The sequence below is a fragment of the Pogona vitticeps genome, chromosome 4, assembly GCF_051106095.1.
Source record: "Pogona vitticeps strain Pit_001003342236 chromosome 4, PviZW2.1, whole genome shotgun sequence".
Classification (NCBI taxonomy): domain Eukaryota; kingdom Metazoa; phylum Chordata; class Lepidosauria; order Squamata; family Agamidae; genus Pogona; species Pogona vitticeps.
This window is the reverse complement of record NC_135786.1, coordinates 77,603,015-77,618,719: the sequence shown is the minus strand read 5'-3', so window position 1 is coordinate 77,618,719 and position 15,705 is coordinate 77,603,015. Positions and strand designations below refer to the sequence as shown.

The window sequence follows — 15,705 nt, the reverse complement described above, 5'->3', positions numbered from 1 at the left end:
CGCTGGGGTAGCTATTTAGGTAGCTACACAAGATAATTACATTATGGGTGAGCAATAAACTTATTGCAGAACATCAGCCATGTTCCCCCTCTCCTCCTGGTTTGGAGATACATAAAATCAGCAGCTATTTAAGTTCCTGTGCTATTATTTGTTTTGGGGTGTGGTTTTTTTTTGGTGCTTTTTACAATGTTAACCATGTTTATTATATTAGGACTTTTAGTATTATGTTGTAAAACAAGCAAACTCTGTGAAACTCAAGGCTATAGCTACCTTTATTGAGCCAATCCACCTCTTAATTGGTCTTTTCCTCTTACCTTCAACTTTTCCCAGCATTATTGTAATTTCCAGTGAATCTGGTCTTTCCATGAAGTACCCAAAGTATGGTACAGCAGCAATCCCCAACCTTTTTGGGGCTGTGGACCGGCTGGGGGGAGTGAGCTCCATGTGCGGTGGGTCAGGGGCACCCCCGCATGAGTGTGGTGGGTGCGACACCCCCGTGCGAGTGTGACACGCCCACCACAAGCACGACACACCCCTGCACAAGCACAACACGCCCACTGCGTCGGTGTGCGGGGGGGGGGGCGAAATCTATATCCGTGGCCCAGTTCCAGCAAGCTCACGGACCAGCATCGGGGGTTGATGACCCCTGTGGTTGGTACAGGACAAGCAGATTTCTCAGACACAGCCATAAATCCTGCTCTATGAGGTTAAGAATAATTTATGCTGCTGACACTAAAAGGTGTTGCCATCGTTCTTGTCTTTTTCAGGATGGTCAAACTGAGGACCCTAAGGCCTTCTTTTCATAAAGACATGGTGCCATCTATTGGCCAAATGTGACTATTCTCAACAAGTACAATCTAGACACCAACTTTGAGGGTAAATATTAAAGCTGCACTAGTTAGGAATATCAAAGTGTTCATATTTTCAACCACAAAATCTAGAATAAAATGTGTTAGTTTAAATCTGTACATGTGTAAACGTGATTGCTTGAAATAACTGAGAACATCTGGAAAGTACCCTAGCATGGCTTCAATGAGCTAGGATTATGGAGTCAACAGGGGTTTTAAAGGTTATTGCCATGTCTAAAATGCCACACTATCACAACAGTCTCTTTGTTGTATGTTAATGTATAAATACAGTATTTGCCATGTAATCATCCTATGTCTGAGGAAGTGGACTTATCCACAAAAGTTCACATTAAAACGTAACACTTAGTCTTTAAGCTGCCACATTTTTTTTCTTTTGTGTTTTGCCTGATAGGATAATGGACAAGTTCTTAGTTGTATGGCCTGGCTAGATAGTTCAGTGAGTTGGGATACAGAGCCAAAGGCTGGGAATTTTATTCAGGTTCACTCTTGAGTGACTCTCAGCACATCATCAAGAATGTCATTATCTGCTTGGAAGATCCACTGCGTTCACCAGATGGTCTCTAACAAGGTGGCAGTCCACCGACTCCAGTGGCAAACCCCTCTCGCCATCTGCCTGCTTGGGGGCATCGCGGCGGAGACCTTGCCTCACCCAACCAGACCCGCGCCCTTCTCCCCAACAGGCCAAGGTCGGGTGCGTAAAGGAGCAGCCAGCCGTCCTCCAGGCGGCATCTCCCATCCTCCCCGGCGTGGGCCTGAGGGAAATGTGGAAGCGCGGACGGGGCTCGTCGCTGCGAAGCGAACTGCCCGCTCCGCCCTCCCCGTCGCAAGGCACGGCACGGCACGGCACGGCACACACCCAGCAAGGGCTCAGCTGCTCCGGGGAGGGCGGTAACCACGTTCGCGGCCTGGGATCCAGCCGCGGCGCCTTCCCCCCCCCGCTTTACGGACTTGAGCCGCCCGAGAAACCAAAAGGGAGGCCGGAGGGAGGGACAGGGAAAGAAGGCGTCTCCGCCACTCTGCTCCAAGCGGGCTGGGAGGGGGGGACGCGCAGGCGGGCAGACGAAGGAGGAGAGCCCAGTCCGGCTGGACCAGGAAGCCTCGTCGCCTTCCCCGCCCGGGGCCAGGCGGAGCCAGCAAGCAGGAGGAGGAGGAGGAGGCGGAGGAGGAGGAGCGGGTGAGAGGTCGGCCAGCTCCGGTCGCCCATAGAGACGGAGGAGTCCCGAGTTGTGAGGGCGGCGGCGGCGGCACCAGGGGCGGCGAGGGAAGGTCTCCCCGGCGGTAAGTGGCGGCGGCGGGGCGCCGGAGTGGCGGCCTTGGCGGGAGCGGCAGGCGCTGGGCGCAAAGCAGACCTGCCCTTCCTCTTCCCCTCTCGCGCCATGGCGGCGGCGGCTGGCGGGGAAGAGCTGCCCCCCCCGCTCTGCCGCGCCGCCCCCACGGCGCCCTTCCTTGGGGTTTCGGTGGCGACTACGCCGGGCGGAGGAAAAAGGGGCGAGCCTCCGCTCCAGCCGCCCCGCCGCGCCGCCGCCTTTTGCTCACCACTACGGGGCGCTGAGCGAGGCGTGGCGGCCGCGCATGGGCACCTCCCGGCTCGCTAGGCCACCGCTTCCCTACCCGAGGCGCTGCTCGGCGCTCGGCCGTCGCTGCCTGGCCGTCCCCCTTCTTCTGCCCTTCCCTTTTTCCGACGGAGATGCGAAGCCGGAGTCGGGTTCGTGACAGCGCAGGGGCGGGCGGGGTGTTGTGTGGGGAGCTCATAACTTTGCCGCCCTTGCAAAACATGGGGCGTGAGGGCGTGATGTTGGGTAGGTGGGCGCACACTTCGAGCCCGGGCGGATGCTCGTCTGGACCAGCATCTTGCCCGCCCCCGTAATCATCCCGGGATTTCGGGCTCCAGCCTCCCCTTGCTTTCGACGTGTACGCGAGTTTCCGCGGTCTCCAAAACGTGGACCTTCCACTCTCCCCCCCCCCTCTCCCGTTATGGCTAATAATAGTTGCTCGCTAATCCGGTGCGCCGCGAATGTCGTTCGTTCGTTCCCGTTCTTGCAGCAGAGCAGCCAAGTGGCTCAGTTAATTGCCCCTTGTGGAAAGATGGAGGATGTGAGGGGACTTGTCGGATCGTGCTTGGTTGGATTGCTTCTCCTTCCGAAAGCACAAGGAGATAAAATGGGCAAAAAGGTGTAAGCCATGGGCAAAATGTTAGAGCGCTCTGGCGCAGTGTGTTCCCTTGGCATTCATTGTGGGCATAGGTTACCCAGGGTGGCCCCTGGACCAAGTAGAGAGGGGGGTTGTCTTCACTTAAAATGGGGGGGAGAGGAATCCCCATGTTTAGTTAAAAGCCTTCCATGGGTTACCTGCCAGATGTTAGGGAAACACGAGACGAAACAGGCTGGCTTTCACCACTGAGTACAGACAGCCCTATGGAATATAGACAGCACAGGATCTTCTTTCAGTTTCAGAAGGGCTTGTATTAGAAACAAATTATATATATACTTATTGTGTATTTTATGCTGTAAGCCGCCTAGAGTGGTCTTAACCGACCAGATAGGCAGGATATAAATAAAATAAATAAATAAACAACATAAGAGTAAAAAGACCTTTTAAAAGACCTGCTGTCCTGTTTCACAGCATGCACACCTACCCAGTAGGTAGGTGTAGGGTGGAAAGGTGACTAGTTTGTATGGGGTGTCTGTTGGAGGACATGTTATCCTTCAGATGATGGTTAAGACTCTTATTTTCATCATCTCATGACAGCCTGGTTAATACTGAGGAATCATCTGAGTAGCCTTGCTGTATATTGTAGGTCAGCTCTGACTTGTCCAGTAGCTGCTGATCCTTGGCTGGATGATATGTCACTGCCATGTGTAGAATGTTTGCAGTGTTTGATAAATGGTGGCCGTTTAATCTTTACTGTGGAGCTGGTGCTGAATGATACCTGTCCTTCACTAAAATCAAATACCACAGGTGAAGAGAGCGTTGATGATTCCCTTCAGTTGTGTGGCTTCTCTGCCATATATTGTGGCTGTTCCTGGTTGCATGACCATTTTTACAGTGCCCGAAGGAGGAAGAGTGGTGCTCCCTTATGATACTCTTTGCTGGCTAGTGCTGGTGACTCTATCAGACATACAGTGTTTTGATCGGTGCCCCCTCCTCTAGTCCCCTTGGGGAAAGAGCCACTAAAGGTCTGTAGGAGGTGTCATTTCACCTGTGGTATTTGAACTCTGTATTTTGACAAGGAGTGCATGTTCTTTGACTAAGCTTTGTCAGTGAAAACAAGAAACCATTTATTGCACATGTATGGAAATCATAGGCAAGAAAACAGCCCTGAAAATAAGGTATGTAATGGATTTTCTGCATGATGCTTTTAAAAAGCCCCTTGTGTTTAGATGGCATCAAATCCCCTATCCATTTGTGAGTCAAGGCCTGAAAAGACTTCACCATCACAATGTGAGCAACAAGAAAAATGTGTTTGTTTTAGTGTGTCTGTGTAGTGTAAGATGTGGAATCATAATAAATGTCACACTCACTGCTGCTGATTAAACGTTTACTAGGTACTAATTGCATGTTTTCCCAGTGGGAGCAGCATGATTGGCAGGTGTCTACAAAGGTTTGGCTTGGCTTGCCAAGACAGCTGGCAGGTGTAGCTGCCATTGTCTCTTCTCCCTTCAGTCCTCTGCATATACCAGAGACATTGGGACAACTTTTTTGGGCTGTTAACTCCTAGAATTCCCCAAACAACACCACTGCTTTTTGATTACAACTCCCAGAATCCTCCAAAAGAGCCTCTTATCATGCTAGTAGGGGGATTTGGAAATTGTTAGTTCAGAAAGTAAGTTTTCCAGATTCTGAAGCAGGGTGGATTTCATTTAAAATGAAGTTGATTGATATGACAATTTAAATCAATTGTCAGTAAGCCTTTTATTTTAAAATACACAATTTAAATTAAAAAAAATTAAAAATTCAATTTAAGTTTAAAATCCAATTTTTATTATTTTTATTTAAATTGGATTCATTAATAGAATGCTTAATGACTAGTGATTTAAATTGTGATTTAAATCTACTTAATTTAAATCAGATCTATTCTGCTCTGAGGGATAGGGCCTCTCATCATTCACTAAACTTTCATGTTGCATGTAGTATATTTTAACTGCTTCAGAGATGAGAAAACATGAAAAAGAGACACATACACCCCAAAGGGTTTCTTTTTAAATTGCAGCTCTGCCTGCAAGCTTAGGAAACTATGAAAATCGTCTCCCATCCCTAAGCTGGAAAAGAAAGGAGGGTTTCTCATGTTGTACTGATCTGGGACCCTTGCTTCAAACAAGCTGGCAAGTGGATTTATGGGAGGCCTGATGATTTAAAAACCTAGTCACAAGTGAGATGTGATGGCAGAGCATAAAAGAATTATTTGAACATGTTCTGTCATGTTTAATGTTAGTCTGGTTTGCTGAGGAAATAAAAGGCTTACTGCATAGTCAGATCTTGCAGAGCTGAATTTAACTCTTCCTATTAATTGGCTGTTTCTTGGCAAATACTTTCAAGACAGATCTTTTGCTTATGTTTTCTTTGTATGATTTTAATCTTCACCTCATTATGACTTTTTAAAGCTGAAATGAAAATATTTGCTCTGCTAAACTTTTAGCGTCTATAGTTTTGCTAACTTCTATTTATTTATTTATTTATTTATTTATTTATTTATTTATTTATTTATTTATTTATTTATTTATTTAATTTATACCCCGCCCCTCTAGACCATGTCTACTCGGGGCGGCTTACAACTTTTGGACATCTTTCCAAATGTTAGCAATTGAACCACCCTTCTGTTTGAATCCTGTAACACTGTTTAAAAATGGGAAACTTCAGAAAAATATTTTGAATGGTATTTATCACAGAATTTATAAATGTGTAGTGTATCTTTAATTCTTCTTCTTTTTTTTTTAAGGGATGAGATTTTTGGAACTCCCAGTCCCATATTGCAGCAGGAACACCCTCCCCCAGGCTGAATTATGGAGCTGGGAGGCCTCCAACCAGCAGGAAGTACAGCAGCCTCCTCACCTTGATGCTGTTCCTATGCCACTTCCTTGATCCATTGGAAAAAGTGCCCCATTTGGTTCCTGTCAAATTATGGGACTGAGATTTCCTTAATTCTGCAAATCTAATCCCTGTCATTGTTAATGTAAAGACATGAGTGGCAATTGGAACACACTAGAAATTACTTTGCTCTTGGATTAGCGCTTGACACTGATCACAAAATAGCTGGAGTTAAAATAATTGTGATAGGCAGGAATAATTCAGGCAGTCTATATAGTACTGCAGTGAAAAAGAAACATCAGAACTTTGAGAATTCAGTCTCTTTTCAACATTACAGAGCATAAATGGGGTCTAGATTTTCTCTGAATTGTTTTGGTATGGGATAAATACACATTTCTTTTGCCTCTAGCACTTTGCTGCATTTTCAGCTTTCTTCCCTCTGTGAAAGACTACTTGACTACTATTGTTTGAATGGAGAACACTCAATACATAGTCCTTTGCACTGTTGGGTATAGTGGCAGTAACTTTTGGGTAACCTTCTGTGGGATTTACATCGTTCAGAATATGTTCCTGAAGCAGGAGAGGCTGAAGCTTATTAGTAGTACATAAGTTTTTATGTAGGGTTTTTTATTTGTTTGTTTTAGAATGTGTGTAACTTTTCCTTTTAACTACAGTGGGAAGGGTAACTTTGTCATAATTGGAGTGGGAAGTTGGAAGCCATGTATGATTGGAAGAGGGAATAACATTGTCCCTCGCTTCAAAAAGGGCAAAAAACAAGGAACTGGGAAACTACAGGCCAACCAGCTTGATATCAGTCCCCGGGGAGATTCTGGAGCAGATTATAAAGCAATCAATCTGCAAGTACAGTAAGACTCCTGTATCTGCTGAATCAGTATGCATGATTTCGCTTGTCCATAATCTGAATATATTAAATGAAATAACCCAGAAATATGTATTTCCACAATGTAATTACCAGAATTAGTAGAGGGAACCAAAGACTGTGCGAGAGAGAGAGAGAGAGAGAGAGGGAGTTCTGCAGGGTGGATTTAATTTAAATCAAATTGACAAAGTGTTCCATGATATTCTGATTATCAAGCTAACTAGTATGGGCTGAATATCACAAGTGTCAGGTGGTTACACAGTTGGTTACAGCATTGTACTCAGAGAATGCTTATTAATGCCTCCTTCTCAGTCTGGGCGGAAGGAACAAATGGGATATCACAATGTTCAGTTCTGGTCCCAATGCTTTTCAACATTTTAATTAATTACAGTATTTGGATTAGGGCGTTCAGGGACTACTTACCAAATTTACAGATGACCTAAAATTGAGTGGAATAGCTGATACCTTGGAAGACAGGAACAAAATTCAAAAACATATCGATAGACTTGAGCATTGGGTTGAAAACAAAAGAATGATGTTTAATTAGGATAAGTGCAAAATTCTATACTGGGAGAAAAATCAAATGCAGTTACAGGATGGGGGTACTTGGCTCAATAATACTATGAGCAAGAAGGGCCTTGGAATTGTTGTAGATCACAAGCTGAATATGAGCCAACAGTGCAATGTGGCTCTAAAAAAAAGGCAAATGCTATTTTAGGCTGCATTAACAGATTTATAGCCTCCAAATCCTACAAAGTACTACTCTCTTTCTATTTGGCACTGGCTAGGCCTCATCTTGAGTATTGTGAGTACTTGAGTACAATTTTGGACACCGCATTTCAAGAAGGATGCCAGCAAACCAGCATAAGTTCAGAGGAGAGGAACAAGGATGATCAGAAGATTGGAAACCATGCCCTATGAGGAAAGACTGAAAGAATTGGGCATGTTTAGCTTTTAGAAAAGAAGACTGAAGGGAGAAGTGATACCACTTTTCAAATACTTGAAAGATCGCCGTACAGAGAAGGGGCAGGATCTGTTCTCAATCATCCCAGAGTGCAGGACAAATAATAATGGGCTCAAGCTACAGGAAGCCAGATTTCAGTTCAATGTCAGGAATAAACTTCCTATTAGAGCAGATTGACAATGGAACCAATTACCTGAGGAGGTGCTGAGCCCTCCAATACTAGAGGCATTCAGGAGAAAATTAGACAAGCATCTGTCAGATCTACTTTGGATTGCATTCCTGCACTGAGTTGGGGGTTGGACTTGTTGTCCTTATAAGCTCCTTCCAACTCAATTATTCTGTGATTCTGTGTAGTCTAAGTCCTAAGTCCTGTGTAGTCTAAGTCCTTGCCTTTAAAGTAGATGTGTAATGCAGGATATAACTATGGATTCCTTTATGTCCAGCATAGGAAAGTCCATCAAGTCCTGTAGCCAGTCTGTTTCACTTCTTACCCTTAGAAAATTTGTCCCAGTGGCTGAACTATGTTTATCTTCATTTTCTACCAACTGGCTTTAGTTCTAAAGGAAGAGTTTCTGAAGGAAGAGAGAACAAGACTGTGTTTGACATACATGTTTGATAGGCAGTCATGTTACTACCACTTAATATGCTCTTCTCAAAGCTAAATATACCTAGCCCTTTGTGCCATTCCTTCTAGGATTTAGTTTACAGATATTTCACCATCCCTGTTGCCATATTCTGGATATGCTCCAGGTTTTTAGTGATCTCCAAAATTTGTGCCACCCAAAACTGAGCATAGTATCCCAGCATGACCAGCAGAAAACAGAGTAGAACTATTGATTCTTGTGTTTCTGGCACTATGCTTCTCTGAACTCCCTGTAAGATTGCATCAGCTTTTCCAGCAGCTGCATCCCATTCATGAACTATATTTATCTTCTGATCAGATAAAATGCTAGATACTTTTCACACTGTTGCTGTGCTTTATCTCTCCCATCCTATATGAGTGCCTTTTGTGAGACTTTACCCTTCTCTAAGGAATTTTATTGGTTCCTGTCTAGTGCCATTTTCTGTCATGATGGTTTGAATATTGATCCCGTTTTCTGCAGTGGTAGCTATTCCACCAGCTTCCGTGTTCTCTGTAAATCTGATAAACATCCTCCTACATGCTCTTTTTTTGAACTCATAAAAAAGCTGGAACAGCATGAGGCCTTGGATAGAATGCTTTCTGTTTCCATTCAAGAGCTCCTTCTAGGTTGATACAAAATCATTCTTGAATGTTCACCTGATATGATTGATCATTCAGCTGTGGATTTACCCAACAGTTGTTTATGAAGCCCAAACTTTACCTCAACAGGGGTGTTGCGAGAGACATGTCCACAGCATGGTCTACCAGGCTTACAACTCTTTATCTGTAAAAAAAGGAGAAAATCTCTAGATTGGACCCAGAAGACTGACATCCAAAGAAGATGGAACAGTATGAGAGCTACATGCTCTACATGTTACAAGCTCTAGCTAATGTGACATCCATGTTTGGAATATGAAAACTCAAGTTTCTGGAACCTCTTCATAGGCAGCTCCATGCAATCTGGATGTCACCAATCTGTGAATGGCAGTGACTAAAGTCCATCTTCTCCAAGGAAAAGGACATGGCTGGTATAGAAGTTCAATTTAGGCATCCAGAGATTGCACCACAGCCAGGATCTCCTTGTGTAGTGAGACTCATTTTTAAGAGGCATCTTAAGAGCAATCTCAGTTGCTGACATCTATAGTTTTTGTGTTTGGGGGTGTGTGTTTTTTGGTGGTTTTTAATCATTGCAGTGCAGGGAAAAAGTTGTGCTTGAAATTTTGGAAAGTTGGTCCAGAGTTGGAGTACACAGAACAAAGCTTGATAGACCAGTATGCTGACTTGGTGTAAAGATTTTGAAAAAGATTGTCATGGATAAACAGTCCAGAGAAGGAAACATATTGGTTCCTTTGGATGCAATGAACGAGGGCTACAGTTCAGATCATTAAGCTCATTATTCTCTTCAAAATCTTAATTGTAAAGTGATAAGTGTGAACTGTGTTGCTGTTCTTACTTGAATGAAAACAGCTTCACATATCTTCAAAATATTTATAAAATACTTTTCCTGTAGATGCATAACAGCTGTTGAACTAGTATGCAGAGGAAATCACCTGTAAAAATATACATTGTGACACTCAGGTTGAGTCCAGTGCTACAAGTTAGTCCTAAGGTAAACAAATCTACATTGTAATTCAGTGCATGTTTACCCAGAGACAAACATCACTGTTTTCAGTGGAACTTGATCCCGGGAAATGATGCTTAGAATTATAACTACAGATTCAGGTTACATTATTTCTGCAGTATGGTAACTTTGTGCACGTTGGGTATCACTTCCTAAGCCAACAGTGCTGGCTATAGAAGTATTCCAGGTAGACTGTTAGTTACACACAAACTAGTACACAATCTGATTCCTGTTTCCTTCTGGTGGATAAACTGTAGGATGCATGTGACTTGGTAGTAACTAATACCATGAAAACAATTTTTTCTGAACTGTGTACAGTTGGTCACCTTGCTTATTATTTGCTACACATATTTTCCGTGTCAGCCTTTCAAGGGGATTACCATGTGGAAAGGTAATTCATAAGAGCCACTGTCTTCTGATTAACATTGAACAATTATGTGTACAAGATTGTCATGTGTTTAAAAATTGTGGAGTTGTCCAGTTAATTTACAGTTGAGCAGTTTCTCATTGTTTCTAAATACATATGTATAATTCAACTTATAGATAGCCTCCTGGGTTTATCAGTTGGAAACTAATGTTTTGGCCCTGTAGAGCTTGAGCATGAGCAGCATTTCAGTCTGACACCCAGACAACAACAAAATAATTATTTCACTTCACTGTGATGGTTGTTTTCATTATGTTGCGGAGAAATATTTGAAGACAGCCCACTGTTGAGGAGTTCTAATTTATTTGGCATACATATTCTTTACTTTCTACAGGCATGACATACTGAGGTGTTACTACATTTCATCTCCAGAGAAACCCTATGTCATAATATTCTGGGGAGAAGTGGTAATTTGACCAGATCTGTCAATTTTGTGGCTATGCCAAGATTCAACAGAGGCCTCCAACATCCAGTTGAGCATAAGGGCAGGAGGTGGCAGCTTTGGTGAAATAATTGTATGGAGTTTATAGATAAGAAACCCTGGTTGCTGTTGTTTAAATATCAGCCAACCAGCTGTACAACAGAAAGAAGACTTATACAATTATTTGTTTCATGCCATGTTTATTTATCTTCCTTTCTGGTAGTGTTACGGTATTCCACTGCGACATGTTTTACTTTCACTTTTAGCTGTATTTAATCTAGGCACTTTTTAGTTGCTGTTTTGTCCCTGTTTTGTTTGCTGTGATACAGGCAGAAGTAAAATTGTGCTTTTTTTAACAGAGGATAAGTTATCTTCAGTATTGGTTTAGAAAACAAAGTAGAATTTTGCTTGCTTTTTTTTTTTTTTTTTTTTTTTTTTTTTTTTTTTTGCTAGCATTTAGAAAACACATAGGTGGCTCAGATACAGTGTTGCCTGAGCATTGTGTTCCCAGGCTCAGAAAACAGACAATGTCAGTGAATGAACTTTTCACCATCTTCTTTTTTCATGATCTACACTTTGTAGATGAGAGTTGCTGCACTCAAGAGAAAAGAAACTGGCTATGGTTGATCTTGCATTCCACATTGACCTAGCCCTCTGTGAATGGTGCAGTGAGGCAACTAAATTCTATGATTCTAACTTGCTCCTTCTCCTGTGATTCTACTTGTTTGGAAGAATGAGTCTCTTCTGTGCTACAGGAAAGCAAATAAACTAAATGAGCCCATGTCACACTTGGGTGTTGAAATCCCCACGTCATCATATGCATGCTTAGCCATGGAGATTGTTAAGTGGTCTTCAACAAATTATTGCAGATAAGCTAAAGTTGCTCTGTCATCTGCAATATGGCATGTAAGACTTTGGAAGATGTTTTTGTTCTGATTTGTTTTGGTTTTGGTGGCACATCTGAGTTAGTTCCTGCTCTCAAGTTTTGTGTAAATGGGAGCACTGGAAAACCAAAACAAGTGCTTGCTGTGATCTTTATTGTCACATCTAGAATTGTATAGAGAACAACTGGCTTCCACCTCAACATTATGTTCTTGTGGATTAAAACATAAATATAGGCTACTACTTCAATTGCAGTTGGATGAAATACAGTACTTGTAATGCTGTGTGGAAATAAATTATTCCTTGGCAGGAAAAGTGGGAAATTGACCTCTTACTCTACACTGGTATAGACTGTGAATTCATTGATCCTGATTAGAGATGGGGGCATTCGTATATGAATATGAATACCCCTGCACAGGTGGAGATAATGAGGGTCCAGCCCCCTGGGGCCAGACGGTTCACTCACCTTCTGCTGTTGCTGCAAGCACCGTGCTCCCTTCCTAGTGTCTGGAGCTCGCAGTCTGAGAGCCACTCTTTGACCTTGCAGCGAGGCTTGTCCTCCCACCTCCTGCCAGGAGTGGCTTGCAGACCGCGAGCTGTGGAGCGATAGGAAGGGAGCACGGAGCTCACGCCAACAGCGGAAGGTGAGTGGATGGTCCGGCCGCAGGGGACTGGACCCTTTTTATGTCCACTTGTGCAACATCCTGATTCTAATCCTGATGCTTCAAAGTGACTGGTTCCTACTATTCAAATGGTAGTTATACGGTTGTGGTGGTGGTGGTGGTTGTTTTATGCTTTCAAATTGGAAGTGACATAACAATCCTAAGGTAAGTGAGATATTTAAGGACCCATTTTACCTGTTCCACATCCCCAGTGATTTTCCATGGCTGAGTGGGGATTCAAACCCGGGTATCTGGAGTCCTAGCTCATTACTTTACCCACAACACCACAATGGGTATCCCTGTTATTTGTACCCTTTTCCTTTTAAATTACTTTGATGTGCCCTTGAAATAGTTTGTAAAATATGTCTGACTGTATATATATAAACACATACTTTGTAGCGGCCATAGGAACAGGAGGACAGTTGTATTATTTAGACTTCTGTAGTTTTAGAAGAGTAGCCACGTAAGTCTGTGCTAGCGTATCAGACAAACCAAAAGAAAAATTTTAAAAAAAAAGAATACAAGAATGCTCTGGTAACTTAAATGCTAACTGCTATATTTTAATATAATGCTATATTTCCTAAGAGTGAGAGAGGAAGTGAACCTGTCCATGAAAGCTCACATTAAAATATAATAGTTGGTCTTAAGGTGCCACAACATTCTTGTCTTCTTTATATTTTATTTTTCTTTTGGTTCTGCCTCTTAAACTTGTGTACATGTGCCATCGAGTAGCATGTGACTTATAGCAACTCTGATAGGGTTTACAAGGTATGCCAGATATTTAAGAAGTTGTTTTACCAGTGCAGCTACTCTGCAGTGAGATTCCATGGCCAAGCAGGCATTTGAACCCAGGTCTCCTGGATCACAGTCTGAAACGCTATCCATACTATCCGATTTACACTTACCTTTTTTTTAACCAATTGAAACTTGCATATTTTTAATTTTAGTTCATGCTTAATTCATGAAGTTTATAATGCACTGGGATAGCCTGGGAGATTAAAAAGAAGACAAGTCTCTTAACTACAAGAATGCTGCTGGTCTACTTTGCTCAAAAAATTATAAGGTGTACAGTAACATATAGTTCTAAAGCTTTACAGTGAAAAATGTTTACTTTGTAGCAGACTTCGTGGAGTACAAGATGGTTAATTTCTAGTTAAACAGGTACAGGATTTCAGCCTTAAAAGTTAACTGTCTTTAGTAGTTTTTATTTTAAGGTGCTCAAAAATCTTTGTGCATCAATTCAAAATATTTTTGCCATGTTGAATTTAAGGTAGTATTCTTATGCCAATATTATTAACTAACAACTGACTGCATATTTTCCTCGTAATGCACATAGACAGATGTACCTGTAGCATTTTATAAAGAAGAGGGAAACAAGAGGGCCATGTTTAGGGCTTGGTTAAAAAAAATGGTGATTTGGTTTAATTTGAGTTGCAGGCTAGGTTTGGAGTTGAGGCTGATAGTTTCCATAGCATTTGTTTTAATGCTGCAGTTGCTGCTCTCTCCTGCTCTGCTGTTTTTAAAGTTGTTTAAATGACTTTCATATATTTTTATTGTTAATTTTAATTTCGGACCTGAAACAGAATGGTGGACTATCAAATCTTTTTTTACATGAATAATATGAAAAATATTTGACCAATTTACTTGGTGTAAGAAGAGATTTGAGTGTTCAATCTGTATTTTAACACCAGCAATTTCAAAATGCCTTCCCCTCCAAGTTCCCAGCCCAAATAGGAGATGTTTAGATTTCTTTGTTCCTTGTTGGTTTTAATCTGCAGTTACATGCTGCAGAAAAAGCCAGTGTTTACTAATTTAAATCCCTAGCACTGGCTGATCTCTGTAAATCATAAAATACAGAGGTCTGCAATACATCTAGTCAGACAACCGATCCATCTAATCTATTGTTCTGGCAGGTGGTGGCTCACTGGAGTCTCATAAAGACCTCTTTTTCAAGATGCTTTTATTTGGAGCACTTTGGGGCTGGATTTGGGGGGTTCTGTAGGCAGAACCGTGAGCTATAGCCCTTCTTCTGATCTGCCATATTTATTCTGAACATAAACTTCAAAAATTTATGGCAGCTTTTCTCCAGGTGTCTTCCACATGTTTTGGACTTCTAATCAAATTCAGTGCCTCGTCCAGCGCAATGACAGGTCAGAATCCTAGCTGTTTTAGTCCATCTGGAGGGTACCAGGTACAGGAAAGCTGTTTTATATTTTTTTAAAAAAATTCAGTTGAGGAAAAAAAATGAAAATCAATGGGACTACCATCCAACAAATGAGAAGAAACACAACTGAGACTGAAAAAAAAATGTGGACGGTGTCATTCTTTCTTCGGCTCTCAGTACCATTCAGATGTTAAGCTTCATTGGTAGTTTACACTGTGATGTTCCTAGGCTGTTTTCCAGCAAATATAATCAAATGTTCAAACTTAGAGTCAAGATTAAGACTCCCATTACCAGTGGAGGAGAGTCATATGGGGGCACTGTAGTTTACCCTGTTCTGTTTCCTCTTCATCTCTAGTTGCAAGAGGTCTTTTATGGCATTGATATGGACACAGCAATTTTGAGATGAATAGAAACACGTGTCAAGGACCATTTGACCTTGCAGTCAGAATGATTATTGTAATGTATGCAATGTTATTCCAAGGATATTGGTGCAACCTCACTTACTCTGTGTTTATTTGGTGCTTTTTATCCAGCTACCTGGATGTAGCCCTGTATGAGGATAGGCAGCAGTTACATTTGTGAAATGCCCAGTGGAGGGATTATCTGGTCACACCTCTGCTTATCATGGTATCAACAATTAGCTGACTGCTGGATTTTAATTGTGGACCCAATCCATATATGCAATAGTGGATCAAAATGACATGTCTTAGCTAATGTTCTGTGCTTTCAGTTCACCTTAAAATTAAATATCTGTCAATGACAGGAAGAGAACAATCACACTTCCCTACCTTTATTTCAGTGTTTTCTGCTTTCTCATTTCCTTCTCTGCCTCCCTCCTTTGTTTTCCTGTGTTAAACTAAACACTTTGTCTCTTGTATCCTATGAGTTTGGTCAAAAATGAAACCCTGGAAAGAACTTTTAAGTAGTTGCTCAATTTTGCCTGTGTGTATTAAAGGCCACTTCCATGGAAAGGGCTGTGGGTGGATACGTAACATTAAATATCAAAACAAGCTCCTAGGATATAAATAAATATAAGATAAACTACTTTGAGATAGATTTATTTTTAATCATAAGGGAAGTTTATTTGCAATTAGAAAGTTGAAACTACAGTCCTTTATTTACTTACCTCAGAGTAATGCCCTTTTGACGTGGGTCTCTCTTCAATGTAGAT

The 15,705-nt window shown here is 42.0% G+C and overlaps 1 protein-coding gene across 4 annotated transcripts in view; it reads left to right on the top strand.

Moving 5' to 3' along the window:
- The first annotated feature begins 1,858 nt into the window (after nucleotides 1-1,858).
- GNG12 (G protein subunit gamma 12) overlaps nucleotides 1,859-15,705 on the top strand; it is a 57,195-nt gene continuing 43,348 nt past the window's right edge. Inside the window, exon 1 of one of the 4 annotated variants that reach the window (XM_072997792.2) lies at nucleotides 1,859-2,147. The gene's annotated coding sequence lies outside the window, so the exon portion shown is untranslated. Of the gene's footprint in view, nucleotides 2,148-2,458; nucleotides 2,575-15,705 lie in introns of those variants that run through there. The other 3 variants (XM_072997790.2, XM_072997791.2, XM_020795249.3) reach the window with 3 other exon arrangements.